This window comes from Mustela erminea, chromosome 14 (assembly GCF_009829155.1).
Source record: "Mustela erminea isolate mMusErm1 chromosome 14, mMusErm1.Pri, whole genome shotgun sequence".
Classification (NCBI taxonomy): Eukaryota; Metazoa; Chordata; class Mammalia; order Carnivora; family Mustelidae; genus Mustela; species Mustela erminea.
This window is the reverse complement of record NC_045627.1, coordinates 72,225,040-72,249,662: the sequence shown is the minus strand read 5'-3', so window position 1 is coordinate 72,249,662 and position 24,623 is coordinate 72,225,040. Positions and strand designations below refer to the sequence as shown.

The 24,623-nt window shown below is 41.6% G+C and overlaps 1 long non-coding RNA gene across 2 annotated transcripts in view; it reads left to right on the top strand.

Annotated features, from left to right (window-relative positions):
• Positions 1-14,475: 14,475 nt before the first annotated feature.
• LOC116573500 overlaps positions 14,476-24,623 on the top strand; it is a 33,430-nt gene continuing 23,282 nt past the window's right edge. For both annotated transcript variants that reach the window (XR_004278847.1, XR_004278848.1), the window contains exons 1-3: positions 14,476-15,802; positions 20,106-20,233; positions 24,405-24,511. This is a non-coding gene — a long non-coding RNA (uncharacterized LOC116573500). The remainder of the gene's footprint in view (positions 15,803-20,105; positions 20,234-24,404; positions 24,512-24,623) is intronic.

The window sequence follows — 24,623 nt, the reverse complement described above, 5'->3', positions numbered from 1 at the left end:
GCCTCAAGGTCATAGATGCATGCCTGTTACCATGGAGATAATGCCAAGAATGAGGGATGTACTGGAGGAGAGAAATGGGATGTATCACAGAGTTATCACTGTGAGGCTCAGGAAACAACGACTTGAGATTGTGTCCTGGCATACTCAGTCCCCTCTCTCTCCACCTCACAGCTGTAATTTGGGCAATTGGAGGCAGCATGAAAAAGTCAGAGCCTCAGGGAAGCCACCTCCAATGTCACACTCTCACTCAGCATCTGCATCCCCCAGGGGCATCTTTTGAGATTCTACCTGGGTTTCTACAGAGATGGCTGGTTGTCAGTTGGCAGGTCACATATGGTTGGGGTCCTGAAGCTGGGAGACTTCTACCAGGGCCCGACCCACCCTTCCGACCTCTCAGGCTTTGTGTGCACTGACAGATTGGGAATGAGGTGGCATTGGAAGAATCCAGAGAAGTTGAAACTACAGAAAATGCTCAAAATTGAATACCTTTTAATGTACTAGACTTATTACTTCCATACGGAGTTAAATGTTAGGTAATTAGGGGTGCCTGGGTGGCTCAGTTGTTAGATGTCTGCCTTTGGCTCAGGTCATGATCCCAGGGTCCTGGAACTGAGTCCTGCATTGGGCTCCCAGCTCTGTGGGAAGCTACTTCTCTCTCTCCCACTCCCCGTACTTCTGTTCCCTCTCTAGCTGTGTCTCTCTTTGTCAAATAAATAAATAAAGTCTTAAAAAAAAAGTTAGGGGTGCCTGGGTGGCTCAGTGGGTTAAAGCCTCTGCCTTCGGCTCAGGTCTTGATCCCAGGGTCCCGGGATGGAGCCCCGCATCGGGCTCTCTGCTTAACAGGGAGCCTGTTTCCTCCTCTCTCTCTCTGCCTGCCTCTCTGCCTACTTTTGATCTCTGTCAAATAAAATAAATAAAATCTTTAAAAAAAAAGTTAGGTAATTAAAGTAGTGTGTTTATGGACAAGTTATTGATTTCTATAATCCTCATTTGTCTCAGGCAGAAAATGAGAATCCAAGATCTACCTCATTTTTTTTCTGGTGAGGGCCAAATGAGAAAATGCTTACCATGCCCCAGCTACCCGCCCCCCAACCCCTCCTAGCATGTACTTCATTGGTAGTTGTTGCTAAGAACCAGTGAATTGTCATGGTTACAGTGCCTATGACTCAGACTAGCCATGTGACTTAAGCTAAGTTATCCTGTGCCTCAGTTTTCACATCTAGAGGATGTGGTTAAAATGTGCCATATGGATAGCACTCCATCAACCCAGTTTTTGGTGTTATTATCATAATCACTGTCATCACATCAAAAATATATTTCCCCTATCAATGAGGTTTAACCCCAAGAGTAAAGTCTTTTCAATAACCACATTTGTTTGTTTGTTTGTTTAAGTTTTAGAGTAGAAGCTATGACTACTCCCAGATAGAAAAATGATCTTTACCAAGTAAAAGTCACAGCAGCCTTGTAAGCCATTGCAAAGCCGCTGCTGACTCCCTGGCCTCCAGGTTACTGGGAGTGTCTCTTTCTTTGCTGCCTGCTTCTCTGGGATGCCTTATTTTGGTGATGCCGACTGAAGCAATCCCACAAAACTGGCAGGGTGACAGGATGATGGAGCTATCTGGTTATGCTGTCTCATATATTTGTTGTATTAGTCTTCTGAAAAAAATATGTAAAAGTTCCTAAATTATTAACTTTTCCCGAAGTGATATTTGATGGCAAAAGTAATATCCATGTGAAGTGTTAAGTGAATTTTATGAAAAAAGCTGAATAATTTGACAGTGTTAAAATTATGCTGTCGAAGATTCCATTTCCTCAGAGCCAACTTTGTCCTGGCTTCAGCTGCATAGACTGTCAAGACGGTGAGGTTTAGTTTAATTGCAACATGGTGGTCAGTTTTAGAGGGACTATTGCTATGTACCCACTTGTCAAAAGGGTGCAAAAATTTATGACATCATTTACATAGGCAATTGTGTGCATGATTGGGAAGAGTGATTTGCAACAACATGATCAGAGAACAGAATGCCTGGGTTGCTGTTTAGATGCTTAAAAATACATGATGATCAGTGATTCATTTATTGTTAAGAAGATAGAATACATCATCTTTTAGGGACAGAGAGTTTGACCTCTTTTGTCCAATTTTCTGCATTCTGAATTTTCATGCATTCAATAAAGAGCATGCATTATTCACTCTTTGAAGCTATTTCAAGGTCTGTGTGTGGCTTTCCCATATAACCTCAGAGATTTCACACATAATTCATTAGAGACAGATAACGATCCAGTGCCTGGGACCAGGAGAGAGGGTCAGTCCTGGCTTTCCTCCTTCAATCTGTTACTTGTGTGCTGTAAGGCAAGTGTGGGTGATCTATCTACATTTATTTTGGCTCCCCAAATGTTCATTTGTGTTCAATATCATGTATTGAATGATTTCAAAGGGTACTTGTTTGATGCTTAGGTCCTGGGGACCGTGCTCAGGAAATGTAAGCTATGTCTCAGGGTACCTTACAAGAGGATTGCAGAATTAAGGGTTGTATTTATGAAAATGTATGGGACAAAATTAAATTCTGTACTATCAGGTGTGAATGGAATATAATTAGATGCACCAGTGAGTGGCCAGGAGAGCCGAGCAACTGCACCAGCTCCTCCACTAACTAGCTGGGTGGCGTTGACAACTGTGGGAGTTGTTACTAAGGACATCAAAGCTGGTCTGGTGTTCCAGGAAGGCCTCCACAAGGCAGTGACATTTCAGCTGAAACTTCAAGGTTAAGTATGTGTTTTGCTTTTACAAATGATGCTGCATTTCTTACTTTTCATGTTGCAAGTCTCTCTGTGGGTGGTTTCTTTATATTTATCCTCATAATTTTTAGCTGGTACCACTGACTCCTTGTTATGAACAATAGTGAAATCAATATACTTCAACTTCATCCCAAATCACCTCTTTCCTGTCCACTTCCTGATTATAGCAGATCCTAAGATTTTTCTTAGTACCAACTTTTAAACATTTAAGTAGTTCTGTATGGTTGAGGAACAATAATCATCTGTGGTCTCTGTGTTTCTGCTTGTCTGTATCAGCTTTGGTTTGGGATAGTCTTTTCAAGAATGTTTATATGGCAGATAACCTTGGGCTCTACAATGTTGCTGTCCAAGGCAGAGGGAGGTTTTATTTGCTGCTTAAGCAAATATTGCTAACAGACCCCTTATAAAGACTGAGGTTTCCTAAATTCTGGGTTTCTCAGCCGTGATATAGAGACATTGCAGGCACAGCATTTCTTTCTTTTTTTTTTTTTTAAAGATTTTATTTATTTATTTGACAGACAGAGAGCACAAGCAGGCAGAGAGGCGGGCAGAGAGAGAGGAGGAAACGGATTCTCTACTGAGCAGAGAGCCCAATGTGGGGTTCAATCCCAGGACCCTGGGATCATGACCTGAACTGAAGGCAGAGGCTTTAACCCACTGAGCCACCCAGGTGCGCACCCCCCCTTTTTAAAAAAATTTTTCAATTTATTTATTTTCAGAAAAACAGTATTCATTATTTTTTCACCACACCCAGTGCTCCATGCAGTCTGTGCCCTCTATCATACCCACCACTTGGTACCCCACCCTCCCACACCCCTGCCCCTTCAAACCCCTCAGACTGTTTTTCAGAGTCCATAGTCTCTCATGATTCACCTCCCCTTCCAATTTACCCCAACTCCTTTCTCCTCTCTAACACCCCTTGTCCTCGATGATATTTGTTATGCTCCACAAATAAGTGAATATATGATAATTGACTCTCTCTGCTTGACTTATTTCACTCAGCATAATCTCTTCCAGTCCCGTCCATGTTGCTACAGAAGTTGGGTATTCATCCTTTCTGATGGAGGCATAATACTCCATAGTGTATATGGACCACATCTTCCTTATCCATTCGTCCGTTGAAGGGCATCTTGGTTCTTTCCATAGTTTGGCGACCGTGGCCATTGCTGCTATAAACATTGGCACCCCCCCTTTTAAAAAATTTTTTTTTTATTTATTTAGGCACAGCATTTCTCCAGCATTTAGGCATGGCATTGTCCCTGTAGGACTTGGGACACAAGAGGAACTGAGGTGAGCTGGAAGCTCATGCTGCTGTGCCTTGGATCCAGGAAGGGTTTCTGCACGTGTGCGTGAAACTTCAACAAAATAAGTTGTTAGCATGCAAACAATGTAAAATATGGACTCTTCATAGATTTTTAAAAAAATTTTATTTATCCGTTTGACAGACAGATCACAAGTAGGCAGAGAGGCAGGCAGAGAGAGAGAGAGAGGAGGAAGCAGGCTCCCCGCTGAGCAGGGAGCCCAATGTGGCGCTCGATCCCAGGACCCCAGGACCATGACCTGAGCCAAAGGCAGAGGCCCTAACCCACTGAGCTACCCAGGTGCCCCCTCTTCATAGATTTTGACATACACTTCTTTTACCACTTACCAGGTGTGAAGATGCTTACACTATGTTCCATTTTTTCTCCTTCTTCCTATTTTAACTTTGTTTTATTATTTCCCCTATGTCAGAGCTTATGAAACATTTATATTCTGTTCTATAACTAAAATCCTTATATTTATTTTGGTTTTATCCCTTCACTTAATTAGACTAAATTTAGAAAAATTTCTCTATTCATCTCTTAATTGGTTAAAACTTGCCCTTGAGAATCTTCTAGAAAATCACATTCTAGAGAGACTAATGGGGATTATATTTCTAGGTCTCTTGCATACTTGAGGATGTTTGTTGACTTTTTTACTAGAATGGTGACTTGGCTGGAAGTAAAATTTGGGTTCTATCCTTTATTTTTCTCAAAGACTTTTAGGAATTAACTTACTTAAATGTCTATTGGCAAAGGAGTGGTTAAAGAAAATGTGTATACATACAATGGAATATTCTTCAGCCATAAAACGAAGGAAATCTTGCAAATCTAGACAGCATGAATGGACCTTAAGTGTATTAGGCTAAGTGAAATAAATCAGGCAGAGAAAGACAAGTACTGTATGATCTCATTTTGAGATGCAGAATCTTTTTTTTCTTTTTTAAAGGTTTTATTATGTATTTATTTGTCAGACAGAAAAGCATGAGCAGGGGGAGTGGCAGGCAGAGCAGGCAGAGGGAGAAGCAGGCTCCCCGCTGAGCAAGAAGCCCGATGCGGGACTCCATCCCAGGACCCTGGGATCATGACCTGAGCCGAAGGCAGACGCTCAATGAACTGAGCCATCCAGGAGTCCCTGAGATGCAGAATCATAAAAAATTAACTCACAGAAACAGAACAGGTAGGTGGTTGCTGGGGTGGGGACAGGGGTGGGAGAAATGGGTAAAGGTGAAGGTAAAATTCTCACCATACAGAAAAAATCTGTAACAGTATGAGATGATGGGTGTGCTAACTAACCCTGTTGTGGTTACCATTTTACACGGTATACACATATCATATCATTATGTTGTGTACCTTAAAATTAAACAATGTCTTATGTCAACTATATCTCAATAAAACTGGGTAAAAAAAAGGTGGGGGGAGAAGATTTGAACAGACACTTCATCAAAGAGAATATATTGATATAAAGTAAGGACATGAAAATTTGCTCAGCATCATTATCATTGGGGAAATGTAAATTAAAGCCATAGTGAGAGACCTGTTAGAATTGGTATAATTAAGGGACTCCTGGGTGGCTCTGTTGGTTGGATGACTGCCTTCGGCTCAGGTCATGATCTCAGAGTCCCAGGATCGAGTCCTGCATCGGGCTCCCGGCTCCATGCGGAGTCTGCTTCTCCCTCTGACCTTCTCCTCGCTCATGCTCTCTCTCACTATCTCTCTCTCAAATAGAATTGGTATAATTAAAAAAAAAAAAAGAACTGGTAAAATAAAAAACATCAACTAGGGGCTCCTGAGTGGGTCATTTGGTTAAGCGTCTGACTCTTGATTTTAGTTCAGGTCATGATCTCAGGGTTGGGAGTTGGAGCCCTCCACTGGGCTCCTCGCTGAGCATGGAGCTGCCTGCTTGAACTTTTCTCTCTCCCTCTCCCTCTGCTCCTGCCCAGCAGCCCCCTCAAAAACAAAAACAAAAACAAAAACAAAAAAATCCTTAAAAAATATATTGACTCTACCAAGTGTTGCTGAGGTTGTAGGGGAATGGGGAAGTCTCAGGCACTGCTATGAATAAGGCATACAAATTTTTGGAAAGTAGTCTGGCCGTTCCTTAAAAATTTAAATTTGTATCATAGGATCCATTCCATTCCTAGGTATGGAAACTCTAACCCTACAATGACTGTGTACAAGCAATTTTAATTGTAATAGCCCCAAAGTGAAACAATGTAAATGTCTATCAGCAGATGAATGGATAAACATGCTTTGTTATCGCCATACAATGGGATGTTAGGGATAAAGAGGAATAAACTATTGATCCACACTAAAACAGTAAATGAATCTCAAAATAAATGACACAAAGGGAAAGAGGCCAGACAAAAAGAGTATATTCTTTATAATTCCATTGAGATGAAATTCTAGAAAATGCAAACTAAACTATAGTGAGAGAGTAGACAAGTGGTTACCTGGGGTCGGGTATGGGAAAGAAGCGGGGGAGCAGGCATGACAAGACGTCACCCGGACGTTTTTGGATAAGCTCATTCTCTTGTGTTGAAGGTTTCGTGGGTGTGTACATCCGTCAAGTTTTTTCAAAGTCTATACCTTGGATATGTATAGTTTATTTTATATTAATTGTACCTTGGTACTGCTGTTAAAATATAAAAGTACAAGATGGAAGAAGGGGGAGGGGGTGGTCGCAAAACTTTCTCCACTCCATCTTTACCAGTCACAAAGTTGGCACAGAAATCAATTTCATGTTTATTTGGTTCTTGTTTTTAAATTTCTGTTATCAGTTGCCTAGAGCTGAGAGTAGATGGATGTGTGATTTGTGCAGCTAACACTTTAAGGTTTACTGAATCTTTCAGTCTCACAGTGATTGCGGCACAAGCTATTATTTTCTATTCTTGAAATAGCATGGACTGCTTTTTTTTTTTTTTTTGAAAGATTTTATTTATTTATTTGAGAGAGAGTGCACACAAGGCGGGGGGCGGGTAGCAGCAGGGAGAGGTGAGGAAAAGGGAGAAGCAGACTCCTTGCTGAGCAGGGATTTCAGGATCCAGGGATAAATCCTAGGACGCTGGGATCATGACCTGAGCTGAAGGCAGATGCATAACTGACTGAACCACCCAGGCACCCCAAGGATGAACTGTGTCTTGAAACTGATTCTCTATTGCTAGTTACACAATTCAGGCAATTCCTGGGTAGGAAGGCGATGAGGATGATTAGTGTTGATTCTGGAGAGGGATAGAGAAATCACTTAGCCCAACTTCCTCATTTTCTATATAGATATGAAACTCAGAAAAAGTTATTTTACCTTTCTGATCTGGAGGCACACAGTTCATTTATTTGTAGCCACATGTAGGAAAAATCTCAGATACTTTATTTCTAGTCTAGTCCTTGGCACATTTGTTCTCATGCGTCAGATGCACCTGGGTTTAAAAATCTGTCTCTAACACTTGAAGGTAGCTTCGTGATGCTATTCATCATTATAATTTTTATTTTGCAAATTAATAACCTGAAGTTCAGGACAGTTAGATTATTTGAACCATTCACGAGATTGCCGTAATGATCAAATAAGATCATCTTGCAAAGCCCTGACCACAGTGCCTGGGATATGGTATGGGACATTTGATAAATGGGGACTACCATCAATATTATGAGTATTACTTGATTCTTACTACTCTTAAGGCGTCAGCTTCCCCTCTTCAGTCTCGTCAATATGCATCAATAACCTGCCTTTAAAGTTGCTTCCTTGTATTTCTTTCCCAAGCACACATGGGCCTGATTTCTATGTCTGAGCCACATTTCCTTCCTTTCTGAAACATCTCCCTTTTGCCTGCAGTCTTAGCTCCTGAACTTCTGCACTGCCCGGGGTGGTTGGGAATTTTGCTCATTAGATGCTAAATTACTGCCAGCAAGAAGTAACAAACGGCAGTTTGCAACCTTTTACTGTCATAAAGCTCATACAATAAAACAACGTGGAGCTATAGAGAAGCAAGTTTTGTGGGATCATAAGGAGTATATGTCTGCTTCAGGCAGTTTATCCAAGTGGCAGGATTCAGCGAATTCATGCTTAAGGAGGGAGACAGCTTCAGTTAATGAAGTGAAGTATTTAGGAACACAGATCTGTCACCATTGCTTGTCATGTAAAACAGTGGATTTGTTACTTGTGAATGCAACTGCATTAACAGAAACATTTGCTCACATGGAAACATAACCCAGAGTAGCAATTTTGTTAATAAAGATACAGGTTTTCTTTTCATCCTTAGAACTCTTCCAAGCAGCTTCCTGACTATGGGCCACCGCCTTCTCGGGGACCGAGTCCCTGAGGTACATTGACAATTGCAGTATATTCACCCACGTTTCAGAGCCAGGGTGGGTGTTCTGAGCTGAGCCCCAGGGCTCCCTCCTAACACCCTGGGGTCTGAGCACATGTATTTTTTGTGGAGCAGGGAGTATAGAAGTGGAAACCCTAGAACATCGGAGCCAAAGCAAAGCTGTGCAGATCAGTGGTCTCCATGTTACAAAACCAGGAATAGTTTCCATCCTCTTACTTGACTAACCCATCCCCAGGATTTTCCACTATTGGTCCAGTTCTGGGGTTCTTGGCTTCATATTGCCATGGCCCCACACTCCCCAAGTTTTCCTTTTATCTTTCTTCTACTCTTTTTGGGGGACTCCTTTCCAGGTTTATCTTCCTCTAACCTCCGAAATTACGTGCTGGCTGTCCTTTGAGGGTGAGCCCTAAGCTCTGCTTTTTTCTCACACTTCATATACTCGCCCTGAGAGAACCCACTGTGCCTGTGGCTTCTGGTACCTCCTCTATGCCAGTGACACATGCTCCCCACCCCCCAGCTATGGACTCGCTGCTCCTGCTGTCCCACTGATATCTCCCTACAAGGTCCCGAAGGCATCGCAAACTTAAAAGGTTCCTGTCCAAATGCTCCATCTTTCCCCTCAGCCACGGGCCTCTTTGGCTCCACTATCCATTCTGTATTTGATCAGTCGGGGGCTCAGAAATGACTTGTAGCATCTTTCTCTTCTTGCTCTCCATGCCCAGGCATGATCCTGTCTTGTCTATTTTTTCTCTTAACTATTGTTCAACTCTTTCAACCTCTGTTTATTTCCAGCCCCTGACGCAGAGTCTGGAATACAGAGGCACTTAGTAAATATTTGATGGGTCAGTGACTCTGCGCTCACACTTTCCTAGTCCAGGCTGCGATGGTCTCTGGTCAGGATGGCCACCAGAGCCTCTTACTATGGGTGTCACCACCAATCGAGGTTCCCCCACACTGAACAGTGGGTCCTTATTAGAAGCAAATGGTAGATCTATCCAAAAAAGCAAATCCAATCATGTCATTTCCTTACCCCAGCTTAAAATGTGCTAAGGGTTTCTCACTGCTCCTAGATAAAATAAAAATTTGTAGCATGAGTTGTAAGGGCTTGTGTAGCTTTTCCAGGGCCCGCCTCTCCAGCCTCATCTCACACCACACGCCACCTTGCATCTTTGCCTCACGCACCCCCACTGCACCTCTCTGCTTTATGCTTCACACTTGCCACGCTTCCTCCGGTCACGGGAACGTCTCCCAGATCCACTTTTCTCCTCCTTCGCCAATCACCACCTAGCTGACTAGTACTCATCCTCCAGGTCCCAGCCCTCAGGGCCAGCCACCTCAATCCCCCATGACACCATATACTTCTGAAAGTAATAATTTATTTTTAAATAAAATTTAACAAATGGTGTGTAATAAACCTTAATAAAGTAGGTGTAATGACTTGATTAATATTTGTCTCCTCTCAGAGCGTAAGATCCACAATGACAGGAACCCAGCACAACTCGTGCTCAACACTATTTGTTAGATGCCTTGAACATCTGTACACCAGGAGGCCAGGTCCTGGCTCTGCTTTGGATGGCTACATGGCCTTAGAGATAAAGGATTTGCTTGGATCAAAGAAAATCCCTTTCATTATTGAAATTTATCTGTACAAAGCAAAAACGCTGGTCCCCGAGGGTGGGGGGTGGGGAATCTGATCCATTCATTGATTTGCCCTTTAATGAGGGTTTAGTTTTAGAAGCTGGAGTCCAGGCAATGAGCAGAACTCAAGGGCCTTGATCTAATTTCTGAAATTCCCTCCACCAGCAGTGGTAAATGCTATGGGGGGTGGATTTTCCCTGACTGAGCTTTGTTTAAGGGAGATACTAGGAGGGAGCAGCAGCTTGCCTTCCTCTGGGGTTGCAGAGATACAGAAAGTGCACGGCTGGTCATACTCTGGGTTGCCCAGAGCTTGTCCTGGTTGCCCTATGGATTGAAGCACCCTTGGACTCTGTCCCTCTCTCTTTTGAAGCCTCCAGTTTCGCAGCACTTCCTTCCAGAACCCGTGGGCCCATAATTTATTATAATTGAGGGCTGCTAACCATTACAGTGAATTTTCACATGCTTTGTCACATTTTACCTTCATGATAACTCTGATTTATAGGCATTGATTTGATCCTCATTATTCATATTAGAAACAAATTAGAGAAGGCAAGTGGCCTGTGTTCTGTGACCCCTCTAGTAAGCTTGGTTTCAGACTCAACGTTTCTTATTCCAAAGCTAGTGATTTTTCTATTATATTATGAAAATTACTTGTCCTATGCTTCCATGTTGTTATGGATTGAATTGTGCCTGTCCAAAATTCATAGGCCAAAGCCCTAATCTGTAATATGATCGTATTTGGAGTTAGGGTCTTTAAGGAGGTAATTAAGGTTAAACGAGGTCATAAGGGTAGGGTGCTAATCCAGCAGGACTGTGCCCTAACAAGAGGAGTAAACACCAGAGATCTCGCTTTCCTTCCCCATGCCAGCTCAGGGAAAAAGCCATGTGAGGGCACAGGGAGAAGATGGCTGTCTCCAAGCTAGGAGGGGCAGTCTCCCCAGATACTGACCCTACTGGCACCTTGATGTTGGATCCAGCCTCCGAAATGTGAGAAATTAATATTGTTTAAGTCACGCAGTCTATGGTGTTTTGTTATGGCAGCCAAAGCTGACCGGGACTCACAGCAGGTCAGATCTCTGCACCAGAGGGTCGGATGGGTATAAAGCTGGTGATGAGGCATGTAGACCCAAAGTCTGCATGTTGAAGGAGAGGCAATCCCAGATAGAGAGGCTCCAGGGTTGTAAAACATGGAATTGCCTCTCATTTCCTGGGCAGAGCTGGTTTTATTCACTGCTGGGTGCAGTGGCTCTGGGTCCATGGGAGTCAGCAGAATCCAGGACTCAGCAGATGTGTCCAGACCACAAGGATCCTTGTGTTCTGTGTTCCCTACGATCCAGCACACGGTGGTCCTAAATAAAATGTGACACATAGTTAAATTGGAGAGAATCATAATAAAGCAGTAAAGCTAAAATCTGTTATTTTAAATCATAGTATTACCTGACCCAAACGTCCTTTGGAAGCCCATCAAAAGATCTGTTGACTCTTCATCTACATTAATAGAGAGAAGATGGACTGTCAGACATGCACGCTGGAGCATCTATAAGCAGCAGCAGGCCAGGTTGTGAGCGCGTCTCCCCCACCCCTGACCTCCTTCTTCACTTTAGCTCTGCCAGTGGAGGGCATGTTGTCTTTCCAGAGAAAGAGCCACTATCTTGGATGGACAACATCTTCTATCATTTTCAGGGAATGGCAGCCAAAGAAAGAAAATAAATCTCAAGAAGCCTCAGAAAATACACTTGGGTGGGCAAAAGGTCTTTTGTGGCCTTAGGGCTGCTTTTGATTGTATTTGCCTTGTTCACTAATTTCACCTCTGTTGAGAGCAGTTACAAGTTAAACAGCAGCTGTAAGGGATTGGCTTTGGGGGCCAGAACTGGAAAGCACCTTTCTGGAGCTACACGTCAGCCTCACACCATAAAGGCTCGTGGATAACATAGTCCTTACAGGGGCGCTTGGCTGGCTCAGTCAGTTGAATGCCCAACTTTTGGTTTCAGCTCAGGTCGTGATTTCAGGATCCTGGGATGGAGCAGGCTCTGCACTCAGCGGGGATTCTGCCTGAGGGTCGCTCTCCCTCTGCCCTCTCCACACACTTGCGCACACTCACTTGCACTCTCTCCCTCAAATAAATAAATAAACCTTAAAAAAGTAGTGCTTACGGATCCATGAGAATTCCCTTCAGGAGACCCCCTTGGCCACAGATGGTACTACAACCACACGACCTCTGCCCCCAATTCTCTAGCTTTACACCAGAGAAAGCAGCCGCATTCTGATAGTCATGGGTGCTCAAGGCTTAAAAAAAACAAACAAACCCAAAAACACTTTGTAGGGACCCCTGGTTGGTTCAGTCAGTTAAGCACCTGCTGTCAGCTCAGGTCATGATCCCAAGTCCTGGGATGGAGTCCTGCATTGGGCTCCCTGCTCAGTGGCGAGTTTGTTTCTTCCCTTTCCTCTCCCCCTGCTTGTGCATGCTTGCTCTCTGATAAATAAATAAATGAAATCTTAAAAAAATACACTTTATATTTTAGAATAAACTTAGAGAAAAATTGCAGAAATAGTGCAGAGACTTTCCATAGCCCTCACACCCAGTTTCCTCTATTAATAACATCTTATGTTAGTATGGTGCATTTGTTGCAGTTAATGAACCAATATTGATACTATTATTAAATAGATGCTGTATTTTGTTCAGATATTCTTCTTTTTTTAACCCAATGTCCCTTTTTTCTGTTTCAGGATCCCACTGAGGATACTATGTTACACTTAGTGGTCATGACTCCATAGGCTCCTCTTGGCCAGGCAGTTTCTCAGACGTAACCTGTTTTTGATCACCTTGACAGTTTTGAAGAGTATTGGTCAGGAATTTTGTAGAATGACCTCCATTGGGATTTACCTGATGTTTTATGATTTTCCAGTTTTCTCTCTTGTGATGTCACTCTTTCCCCTTCTCTCTACCATACTCTTTGGAAGGGAGTCACTTTGCATAGCCTACCCTTAACAGATGAGGAACTTGTTCGATCTGCTGAGGGTACAGTGGCTTAGTTTTTATGAGCTGAATTCCACTTAATCCAGGACAACTCTCTATTTGAGAGAAGCCTGAAGTGAATCCCCTGAAAACTCAGAAATCCCCCTTTTTCTGTGAATAGCTATGGGTCTCAGAAAAGTGTTGAATAAGAATCAGCATAAGTTTAGACTTGCATTTTGGAGTGGGAGTGTTCACAGTTCTTCACAATAGTTCAACAGTTCTGCTCCTTATGCATGAGGTTCTTTATTTTAAATGTGAGTGTTAGTTTTGCTTTAGGGTCAACAGGCTTTTTTTTTTTTTTCCTTCTTCTTCTTGAAATTGCCTTTATGTTGGCATTTTTTTCTTTTTTTGGTATGCCAAATCATTTCTAAGTTATTGTGCTTAGGCATAAAATCTAAATGTCTCTGTAGTACATACTTCAAAATAAAAAGTATTTCAGTTTCTTTCTTTCTTTCTTTCTTTCTTTTTTTTTTAGGTTTGGAGTGTTGCTGCCATGCGAACAGGACTGGTACTAGAATGAGCCAATTTTTGAAGCTACTGTGAGGGAAAATGAAGGGTGCATTATAAAAAAATTTCAAGTTGTTTTAGTAATCATACAAAATTTGTTCTGTTCTGTTTCCATATTCAATTTGTCCAACTTGGAGTCTTCCACTGCCTTTATTTTAAAGAATATTTCAATAGAGTCTTTTTCAGCACAGGCCGAGCAAAGAAGAAAATACTGGCTATTCTGCCAAAAGTCATAAATGGGTCAGTAAGTTATTTGCTATAAAGATGCAGTGAAGTCTTTTCCCCACAAAACAGCTGTCTACCAGAGAAGGCAAAGCTATGGCCCGGGCATAGGGTGTAAATGCCTGCCTGTGGGCACCGTCATTTGCTGGCTTGTGGCAAGAGCCTTATTTTTTTTTTTCCCCTGTTCTATTTGGGCAACAGGTGGTTACTGAGCTGGCTTATTTGAAATTGCTCCTTGGATTGATTGTGGGCTTTCCTGACTCCCTAGCCCACGTAAAATCCTCCCTTCACAAGCTCCCACAGTACCTTCAACCTCCTTATCCTGTTACACTTAACAATTGTGAATACATAGTCAATACTGTGAGTGTTTGGTGTTTGCTAGCTCCTCTGCTGGGCTATGAAGGGCCTGAGAGCTGGGAACACGTGTTTATAGTTCACAGATAGCAGTGATTTATGGCTCTTTCCACCTCGAATGCTCTGTGCCTACAATATTCAATACTGTAGCCACCAGCCCCATGCGGCTATTTAGATTAAAATTACGTAAAATTAGGGGCACCTGGGTGGCTCGGTGGGTTAAAGCCTCTGCCTTCAGCTCAGGTCATGATCCCGGGGTCCTGGGATCGAGCCCCGCGTCGGGATCTCTGCTCCGCGGGAACCTGCTTTCTGCCTGCCTCTCTGCCTACTTGTGATATCTCTCTCTGTCAAATAAATAAAATCTTTAAAAAAAATTACGTAAAATTAAATAGGATGAGTGATTCAGTTCCTCAGGTAGTTGGTAGTTACTGCATTACAAGTACAGTTATGAAATGTTGCCATCATCGTGGAAAGTTCTACTGGACAGTGGAGTTTTCTGTCTTGTTTGACAGATCCTGGTGGTGGCAGATCCCTAGGGATAGGATGGGTTCTAGAGTTTTGTGTTCATCTCATTGTCCTTGTCTAGAACACAGGAAATGAGGAGATGGACTGAAAGATTTATCTGTTCTTCAGAGTTTTTGCAGAAGACCCACAGAGGAACGCCCTCTGTCCTCCTTACTATACAGAAGGCAAGATCCAGAGGTTAAGCACAGGTGTGTTGGATCTGGGTAGCCTGGGTTTGAATGTTCTATTACTTACTACTCTGAGCTTCCACTTCCTTATCCATAAAATAAGGGTAATACTAATGTCTCTCTCATCGCAATGTGGAGGTATTGATGTAGTACTGCTTAAATCTCACTTAGCAGGTTCCTGGCACACTCTAAGTGCTCCCATGTGTCAGCTCTTGGTATTAATTTCGTACTCCTTTGTTATCTACCGTAGGAGCGCCATCATGTTTCAAGAATCAGACCACATATCTTAAAAAACTATGTTCTGACTTGCTGTCCCCATCCTACTCCATCCTCTGTCCAGCACTGTGCTCACTCCAGAGCCCAAGAACCCTTTATTTTAGCTCTTACTTCAGAAGGCTATGAAAATCTTGAAGACTGGTTCTGTGCCTTGTCTTTGGATCTGCAGAGCCAGTGTCTTGTCCACTGCTGGCTTTCAGTGCTTGTGAGCTCCTCATGGGAGGTTACAGATTGTCAGTATGCAGCTTTAGCAGGGATGAAAATGCATACCCATAGGTCGCCAGGGCCTGGTTATTTTGGGGCTAGGTGTATGGTGATTGTTAATTTCTAGGTGAGTATTTGAAAAGTGTATCTTGCCAACTGAGCCCTCACTGGCAAGAGATCTGGTGCTATGATCTGAATGCTTCTGTCACCCCCTCCTCCGCCTAATCCATATGTTGCAATCCTAATAGCCAAGGTGATAGTATTAAGAGGTGAGGCTTTGGGGAGGTGATTAGGGAATAGAGTAGAGCCCTTATGAATGGAATTAGTGTACTTATAAAAGACAACTCCAGAGACATCCCTCACCCTTCTGCCATGTGAAGATCCAACGGAAAGGGGATATCCGTGAACCAGGATGTGAGCTCTCACCAGACTGAATCTGTCGGCACCATGTGCCTGGAATTCCCAGCCTCCAGAATGGTGAGAAATAAATTTTTGTTGTTTATAAACTACCTAGTTTATGTTATTTTGTTACAGCAGCCTGAACACACTAAGACATTTGGTAACACTGACCCAAACAGTGGTGTTAGAGCCAAACCCCAAAGGATACCAACAATAAGGTGAGTTAATTCTAGCTACTTCAAACGATTGCAAATGTAAAAAAAGAAAATGCAACAAAGTACTAACCAATAATTCTTTTTATTGAGATTTATTTATTGGGTACCTGGGTGGCTCATTAAGTCATTAAGCATCTGCCTTTGCCTCAGGTCATGATCCTGGGGTCCTAGGATCGAGTCCCGCATCAGGCTCCCTGCTGGGCGTGAAGCCTGCCTCTCCCTCTCTCACTCTGCCTGCTTCTGTTCCCTTTCTTGCTGTGTCTCTCTCTGTCAAATAAATAAATAAAATCTTAAAAAAGGAAAAAAGATTTATTTTTTTGAGAGAGAGAGGAGAAAGGGAGCATGAGCAGGAGGGGCGAAGGGAGAGGAGAGAGAATCTCAAGCAGACTCCATGGCGAGTGTGGAGCCTGACGTGGGTCTTGATCTCAGGACCCTGAGATCACCACATGAACTGAAACAGTCAGACGCCTAACTGACTATGCCATCCAGACATCCCAGCTGATAATTTTTTGAACAAAAAGGATCTTGCTACTGAAAAGCTCTCATTAGGGGTAAACTCAAGAAAGTGAAAATGTGAAGGTTTTAATTTTTTTTTTTTAATCTGCTAAATTTTCTGCTTTTCCAAGAGTGACAGACATTGAGAGTAGGACCCATTTCCATCTATTATCTTCTCATTTAGGATTTCAGAACAGCTGTCATTGGACATATTGCTCTTTCTAGGAGGATTACTATCTCCAGAATTAAGAATATGTCATTTAACCTGGAGGAAGGATATGCAATTTTGAACTTCAGTTTTTCATGTAAAGAAAGTTGTTTTCCTGCCTCTTTTACTGCTCAAAATCCCTACACTTGATTATCAAGCAGAGAATTTTCTAGAAGGACTAAATTTTAAAAATACAGCCACCAGAAATTTCCATCAAAATTTTTCTGCTAACTGAGAATCTTTTGCAAAATCTTTTCCTTTTACACAAGAAAACTTGAATCTCCCTTGTTTCTGATCATTCAGGATTACTTGGAAATTTTTACTGTAATTGTCAACAAGAGTTGGCATGAAGCCAGATTTCATGCTTTCACTTTGAAGTTTAGCTCTCACCATCTAGTTTTTTTTTTTTTTAATTATTATTTTTTTACTTCCTTATTACTTTGCCTTAACCCCTTCTCAGAGCAGTTCTCTTTTCTACTTGGTTTGGATGCCAGAGAGTGTGGGGAACAATAAGTCGTATAAAAATATTCCTAATTCTCTTCACTTGTTATATAAGGAAAATTGAACTCCTATTTTTGTAAAAGTGTTTTATCACCACCAAGTAAGGATTTTTTTTTCAGTTGAATTATTATTATTATTAAATTTTTTAAAAATTGAGGTATACATATAACTTATATTAATATATATATTAATTATATATAATAATATATAACATAATGATTAGATATTTGTATATATTGTAAAAGGATCACCACAATAAGTCTAGTTAACGTTTATCACCATTCATAATTTCAATTTTTTTTTCTTAGCCACAGGTTAAGTTTGATGGTAAAGGCAATGAGGCTTCCAAGCAAGGAATTCCAAAAATCCCTAGTCTTCAATTTATAGACAAATTTAAAAATTATAAACAAACTAAATGGTTTAGTGTTTTTAGGCTCTGATACACTATTTTCTTACAAATGATGAATCCTTGGGGGCACCTGGGTGGCCTCAAGGTGGGCCCTGGGTGGGTTAAAGCCTCTGCCTTTGGCTCAGGTCATTATCCCAGGGTCCTGGGATCAAGACCTGCATTGGGCTCTGTGCTCTGCAGGGAGCCTGCTTCCCACTCCCCACCCCGACCTGCATCTCTGCTTACTTGTGATCTCTTTCTATCAAATAAATAAATAAAGTCTTATAAATAACGAATCCTTTTAGAAAAAAGGAAAACCCATTATAAGCCAATCTCAAAAAACTCCTATTACCACACAGTTTTTTTTTAATGTTTGATGTCTTTGTATAATTTTTACTGCATTATACTACACTATATTTAATAAATAATTTAATAAATAAGTAATTTTCTAAAAATCAGAGATAGAAGTAATCTATCTCTGGATAGATTCAGTGGATCTAATCTCATTGAAAATCACACCATAATTTAATTGGGGTACATGTTGTAAAATTACAAACTAGGTTGATTCTACAGTTTTACTGATTCAAGACAGGGCACTGATCTGAAAAGACTAAGAGTCTATATGGTGTATTGGACATATTTGGGTGGACACCAGTGAAGCTGAAAATCTCAGTCCCCTGGGTCTCTTTGAGCCTCACTTGTTAGAAGATGTGACCTTCCTTCCTGGGTCTGAGAAGTTCAGCTTTTTCTTACTTGAAGACCTTGTAATAACCTTACCAATTCCTTCTGTTAAATTAATTCTGTTGAAACAGAATGTGGTTTTAATTTTCCCAACAGGCTTCTGAATGATGTGTTATCCTAAAACACTCTAAACCATCATTTTATTCTCCTTGAAAAGAGTTTCATGGGCTGGGAAAAAAATTTATAATAAAGATTACCTTTTGTTTATGTAACCATTGGCTTTTATTTCTACCTTACCATCTACCAGATGACACTCTGATTTTTAGTGGATATTTTATTTATTTATTTATTTGAGATACAGAGAGAGCGTAGGTGGTAGGGAGGGGCAGAGGTAGAGGGAAAAACAGACTCTTCTCTGAGCAGGAAGTTCATTGCAGGGCTCCAACCCAGGACCCTGAGATCATGACTTTAGCTAAAGGCAGTCATTTAACCAACTGAGTCCCCTGGGTACCCTTTAGTTGATGTTTTAAAAGAGCATAGTGTATTAAAAATTTCTGCTCAATTTATTAAATATGGAGATCATATTTACATGGTATCATGACATCTCATTAAAAGTATCTGGTTGATAAGAGACTCTTAATCTCGCAGAACAAACTGAGGGTTGCTAGGGGAAGGGGCGTTGGGAGAGGGTGGTCGGGTTATGGACATTGGGGGCTGTGTGTGCTGTGGTGAGTGCTGTGAAGTGTGTAAACCTGGCGATTCACAGGCCTGTACCCCTGGGGCTAAAAATACATTATATGTTTATACAAAAATTAAAAAATTAAAAAAAAAGTATCTGGTTGATGTTATAATGACACCTCACAATTTACTGTGTGTGTGTGTGTGTGTGTGTGTGTGTGTGTGTGTATTCCTTTGATTTGCACCAACAATAGCAATTATTGGTGAAGCCAACTAGTTAAAACCAAGCTTTGGTCTCCATCTACTCCTAAACCTGAACTTTCTCCGTGTCATTACCACCCATATTCTAGTTATATAAACGTCAAGCTTAAAATCAACTTTAACTTCTTTATCTGATGAGCTTTCAAATTCTATTCCATTTGTTGAGTCCCTATGCAATAAGCTCTCGTTACCTCATTTTCTTTGCGTGTATCTGTTTCCTTTTTCCTGATCCTGCCGTGGGTTTAGCACAGAAACTGCCTCTGAAACAAGCTATATTCTCATTTGCACCTTTCTGTTTCCACTGCTCCCTGTTATTTCATCATGGTGGTCTCCCTACCAGACCTTCTGACTCTTCCTCCTCGTGCCTCTCCAGATTACCTTTGCTGACAGAAGTTTAAGGCAATCTCTCTGAAGACCCTGTATGTACTTTGTGCCATTAAAAGACTATTAACATAGCTCAAAACTCTGGTAAAGAGAAAAGTAGCACAACATGTCTCATCTGACCTCCTTTGTTGACATTCCTATATCTGAGGGACACAAACAGGTGAGTAAGCAGAGCTGGGTAACATGATGATCACATTGTTCTTTACAGAAAGTAATTTTTTCTAGTCTTAATATTAAGGATGATATTTAATGAGGTAAAATATATTTACCATGCCATATGAAAAATATATATACACATTGACATAAGTAATAATTGTCCCCTGCCTCAGCTGTTCATGATTTTGACAAGGTAATGCACGCCTCACCGGGTCCCGCTGATGGCATCTCCGAGTATCTTTATTTAAAAGAGCTGGAAGCAACAAGGCTGGTGTTGATTTTTTGTTAACGAAGAAAAAGATCCAAGGCTGGGCTGACCTTTACTTATCCAGAGCTGTTTTAGTTTAGCAAAATTCAATCTGCCTGAGATGAAAAGAAAATTGACTTTCTTATTTTCATTGTCCTATCCTGCAGGGAAAAATAAACTGAAAAGGTGAACGCAGCTGTCTGATCATCACAACGGGCGGCTCTGCCTTGCAGCTGGAGATGCATAGGAAATTGAAATTTACAACAACATGGGCACTGCCCCTCCTCCGAAACAGGTCACTGTAGTTGTATTTGTATTATTGGTTTTTGCTTTACATATTCACATTTCTGCGCAATCAGTTCCTTATAGAAAACTCTGTGTGGCTCAGAAATCAGAGTTTCATTAAACATGAGTAGGTAGCCCAAGGCATTAATCAGATAAATATTATATCACTTGGGAAATCTCTCTCTTTCAGGTTATCTTTTACCTCTTCCCCTCCCCCTTACCCCTATCCTTCCCCTCCCCCTTATCCCTATCCCTCTCCTGTACTCACAGAGCCTGTCAGAGCCCAAGAGTGAAGCAGGATCCTGCCAATCATAACTTTTGCTTTTAAGATTTTTCAGGAGATGGTGCTCAAAGTCCTGGAGCAGGTGCAATTCTCTTCCTGAAGGCACCTCTTCTGTGTCTTCCCAGGACTCCTGATCCTAAGTGTAGACCTTTTCTGTAGGCAAGAAACACTTGTGGTTCTGTGTATATATATAGTGGATAAGAGGCTTTGGAGTAAAACGTATCAGACAGTTCCTCTCTGTCACTCATCAGTTACATGATCTCTCAAAGGCTCAATTTCCTCACACACACATACCACACAGGGATGTCTGAGGATGTAATGAGATAAACAAACGGAAAAGAAATTATAGAATACCTGTGTTATTGAACCCCAAGTTCCACTGCCTGTCACTTGAAAGGCTAATACTCAAGAGACACGTTTTGATTGGAAAGGAATTTGAGCTTTATTCAGGAGTCCAGCAACCTGGGGAGAAGGCAGACTCTTGTTTAAAAGCCAATCCAAGGCTTCTGCCTGGCCCAGGGTTTTTTTTTTTTTTTTTAAAGGAATTTAGGGTAGTTAATCACTGAAGGGAGGACAGTAGGCTGTAACATTTCTTGATCATGGACAGACTTGGTAGTGCTGGCTATGGTCATTGTCTTAGCTTGGGCGCTGTGTGAGGAGGTCCAGTGTGTTCTTCATGAAGTCCTTTCTGCAAAGGAGGGCAAGGTCTACAGATGCACAAAGGGAAGTTAGTAAAGTCAGTTGTATGACCTTAAAAAAGAGAAACATTTTGCTAAAAAAAATTTCTGTGCTAATCAGAAATCTGAGGCATCTTCAAACAGAGTGGCTGGACTCTGTGTCCTGGGAAACTTCTGGTCCTTCATTCTTCAAGGCCAAGGGTCTCTAAATCTCAAAGAAAGCAAATTAGTTCTGTTACGGATCAAGGCACTTAGGTCAGCAAGTATGGAGTGTGTTATCTTGAACCAAGATAACACTTGCCTTGCTACTCCTGCGGACATCACTTGGAGTTGCTTGCTAGAGATTCCTAGGTGCTCTCTCTTAACTTGGATGGGTCAGGATCTCTCTGCTTAATCCATGTGAAGTATACTTCCCATATGGTTTTGATGGGTAGTTAGACTTGGAAGCTGGATGGGCTTGGAAGAAGCTGAGGGTCTTGAACTTCTACTTTCCTCATTCATCCACTTCCAACTTTTTTTTTCCATTTTTAAAAAAGATTTTATTTATTTATTTGACAGAGAGAAAGAGCACAAGTAGCAGAGAGGCAGGCAGAGAGGAAGGAAGCAGGCTCCCTGCCGAGCCCGATGTGGGGCTTGATCCCTCATGACCGGAGACGAAGGTCTCAACTGACTGAGCCACCCAGGCGCCCCCACTTCCAACTTTTAACAGGAAAATCCCTTCATAATGTCTTCAATAAGTGTACTTCTAGCACCCGTTTAAACACCTCCAGAGACAGGAGAATCACTGTTTTGAGTTTGGGGTAGCCTTGGGGTAGCCTTGTTCATATTTGGCAATTTTCAGAATGCTTCTAGTACTCAACCAAAGACTCCCCCCCCCCACCCCCATTGATGCTAATTCTACTCCTGGGGAAACACAGGATAGATTATCCTTCTTCCTATTTGACAGCCTTTCAAATATTTGAAACACAGTCCATGTCCCCTAGAGTGTTCTCTTCTCTAAATGAGCACATTTTGCCCCAAAGTCCCAGTTCTCCAGTTTCAATCACTGCTTAATCTAACCCTTGCCAAATGTATCCCATGGCTAGATTCCCAGTTGCTGTACTTATCCTGTCCTCCCAGAGCTGACTTGCCTTTGAAGTTCACATTCCTCATTCCCAACCACTCTTTCCCTTGGCAAGAGTAGACAAAAGATGCTCTTTTGTAAGTCGCATCCAAAGGAATATCACATTTTTAAATTTTGTTTTCCATCTCTTCAAATATAACACAATCTTCTCAAAACCAAAACACTTAATACAAAAATATAAGATTTTTAGTTGTAGGACTCTGATGGGGATAGGAGACTGAGACAACCTCCAGCCCAACTTCTTTCCATCAGACCCATTTTAAAGATTAGATTGGTAAAGTCACTATGGATAACAGTTGAAGGTTCCTCAAAAAATTAAAAATAGAACTACCATACTATATAAACCAACAATTCTGCCTCTGGGTATATATCCAAAGGAAATAAAATCACTATCTCAAACAGATATCTGTACCCCTATGGTCATGGAGGTATTATGTACAATGGCTAAGACATGTAAACAAGTGTCCATGAACAGATAAATGGATGAAAGAAAATGTGGTAAATAGGTACAATGGAATATTATTCAACCATAAGAAGGAAATCTTGCCATCTCTGACAACATGGATACATCTTGAGGACATTCTGCTAAGTGAAATGAGCCAGACAAAGAAATACAAATACTATATGATCTTATTTGTATGTGGAATCTAAAAAAAGCAAACTCATAGAAACAAGGAACAGGTTTGTGATCTGCAGAGGTACGGGGTAGGATGTGGGGAAATGAGTGAAGGGAGTTAAAGGGTATAAACTTCTAATTATGAGATGAATACATTCTGGGATGCAATATAACAGCATGGTGACTATAGTCAACAATGCTATATTGTATGTTTAAAAGTTCCATGAAAATAGATTTTAAATGTTCTCATGACACATACAACTTGTAACTATGTGAGGTAATGAGTATGGTAATTAGCCATATTATGATAATCATTTTGCAATATATAGATATATCAAATCATTTTTTATGTATCTTAAATTTACACAATGTTGTTTATCAGTTATATTTCAATAAAGCTGGGAAAAAGATCAGAAAATGGCGACACTAGACGGCTAATTGAATTATCCAAGTACAGATGTATATAGTATCTACCTCCTATCTCCTAGTACAAGGCATCTTTTTAACAGTAAGACTTTATACTTCTATATGCATATGTCTCAAGCCAGGGTTTTTTTTCATCTGTTTTATTGATCTGCAAAATTTTATTTTATTTTTTTTTAAATACAGGCCAATATTTAAAAAAAATATTTCACATAAAACTATGAATTTATGGATTCTCTTGAAATATTGGAAATCTTGTTATTCTTGGCCAGCATTGCTACATTGCAACAATGGGACTGACCTCCTTGGAGCCTGGTGCCTGGTGCATCCAGTCATCTGCTTGTCCTCTATAGACATTTGCATTTGCCATGATGTCACTAGGATAATATCCTGTACTTTATAGGTACTTGCATACCTACCTTTTTTTTTTTTTTTAAAGACTTTATTTATTTATTTGTCAGAGAGAGAGAGAGTGAGCACTGGCAGACCGAGGCAGAGGGAGAAGCAGTCTCCCTGCCGAGCAAGGAGCCCGATGTGAGACCCAATCCCAGGATGCTGGGATCATGACCTGAGCTGAAGGCAGCTGTTTAACCAACTGAGCCATCTAGGCGTCCCGCATACCTACCTTTTGACATGAACCCTTAGGTCAATCGTGCACAACAGGTAAAGCTGGTATGACCCTACTTACACATCTTAGATGCATTAGGCAGTGACCAGGGAGTGAAGCACCTCTGGACCTTGGGGGTCAAACTCCCCGGATTCAAAACACTCAATTTTGTCACTTAAAGTTGTATAACAGTGGGAGAGAAACACTTCTGAGGCTTGATTTCTTTAACTTTAAAATGAAGATGTTGGGGTGCCTGGGTGGCTCAGTGGGTTAGGGCCTCTGCCTTTGGCTCAGGTCATGATCCCAGGGTCCTGGGATCGAGTCCCACATCGGGCTCTCTGCTCATCAGGGAGCCTGCTTCCTCCTCTCTCTCTGCCTGCCTCTCTGCCTACTTGTGATCTCTGTCTCTGTTGCCACACCCAAGGTGGCTCATGTGTTTTTCTTGTCCCCAGTTCCTGGAATATCCCAAACTGAAGGTCTCACAGGGCCACTGAGGGGCTGCTGAGGAGTACTAGATGAGCCACTGAACTTCTCACCATCCTGCTCCAGCTGAACGAAGGTAATCACATCTCATGCTTTCCTTGATGAATCAATGGCCATGGGATGGCAGTTGATATCCTTTTTATATGCTGCCAAGAGCCTTGCACAATTGACTGACCACCTAAACATGT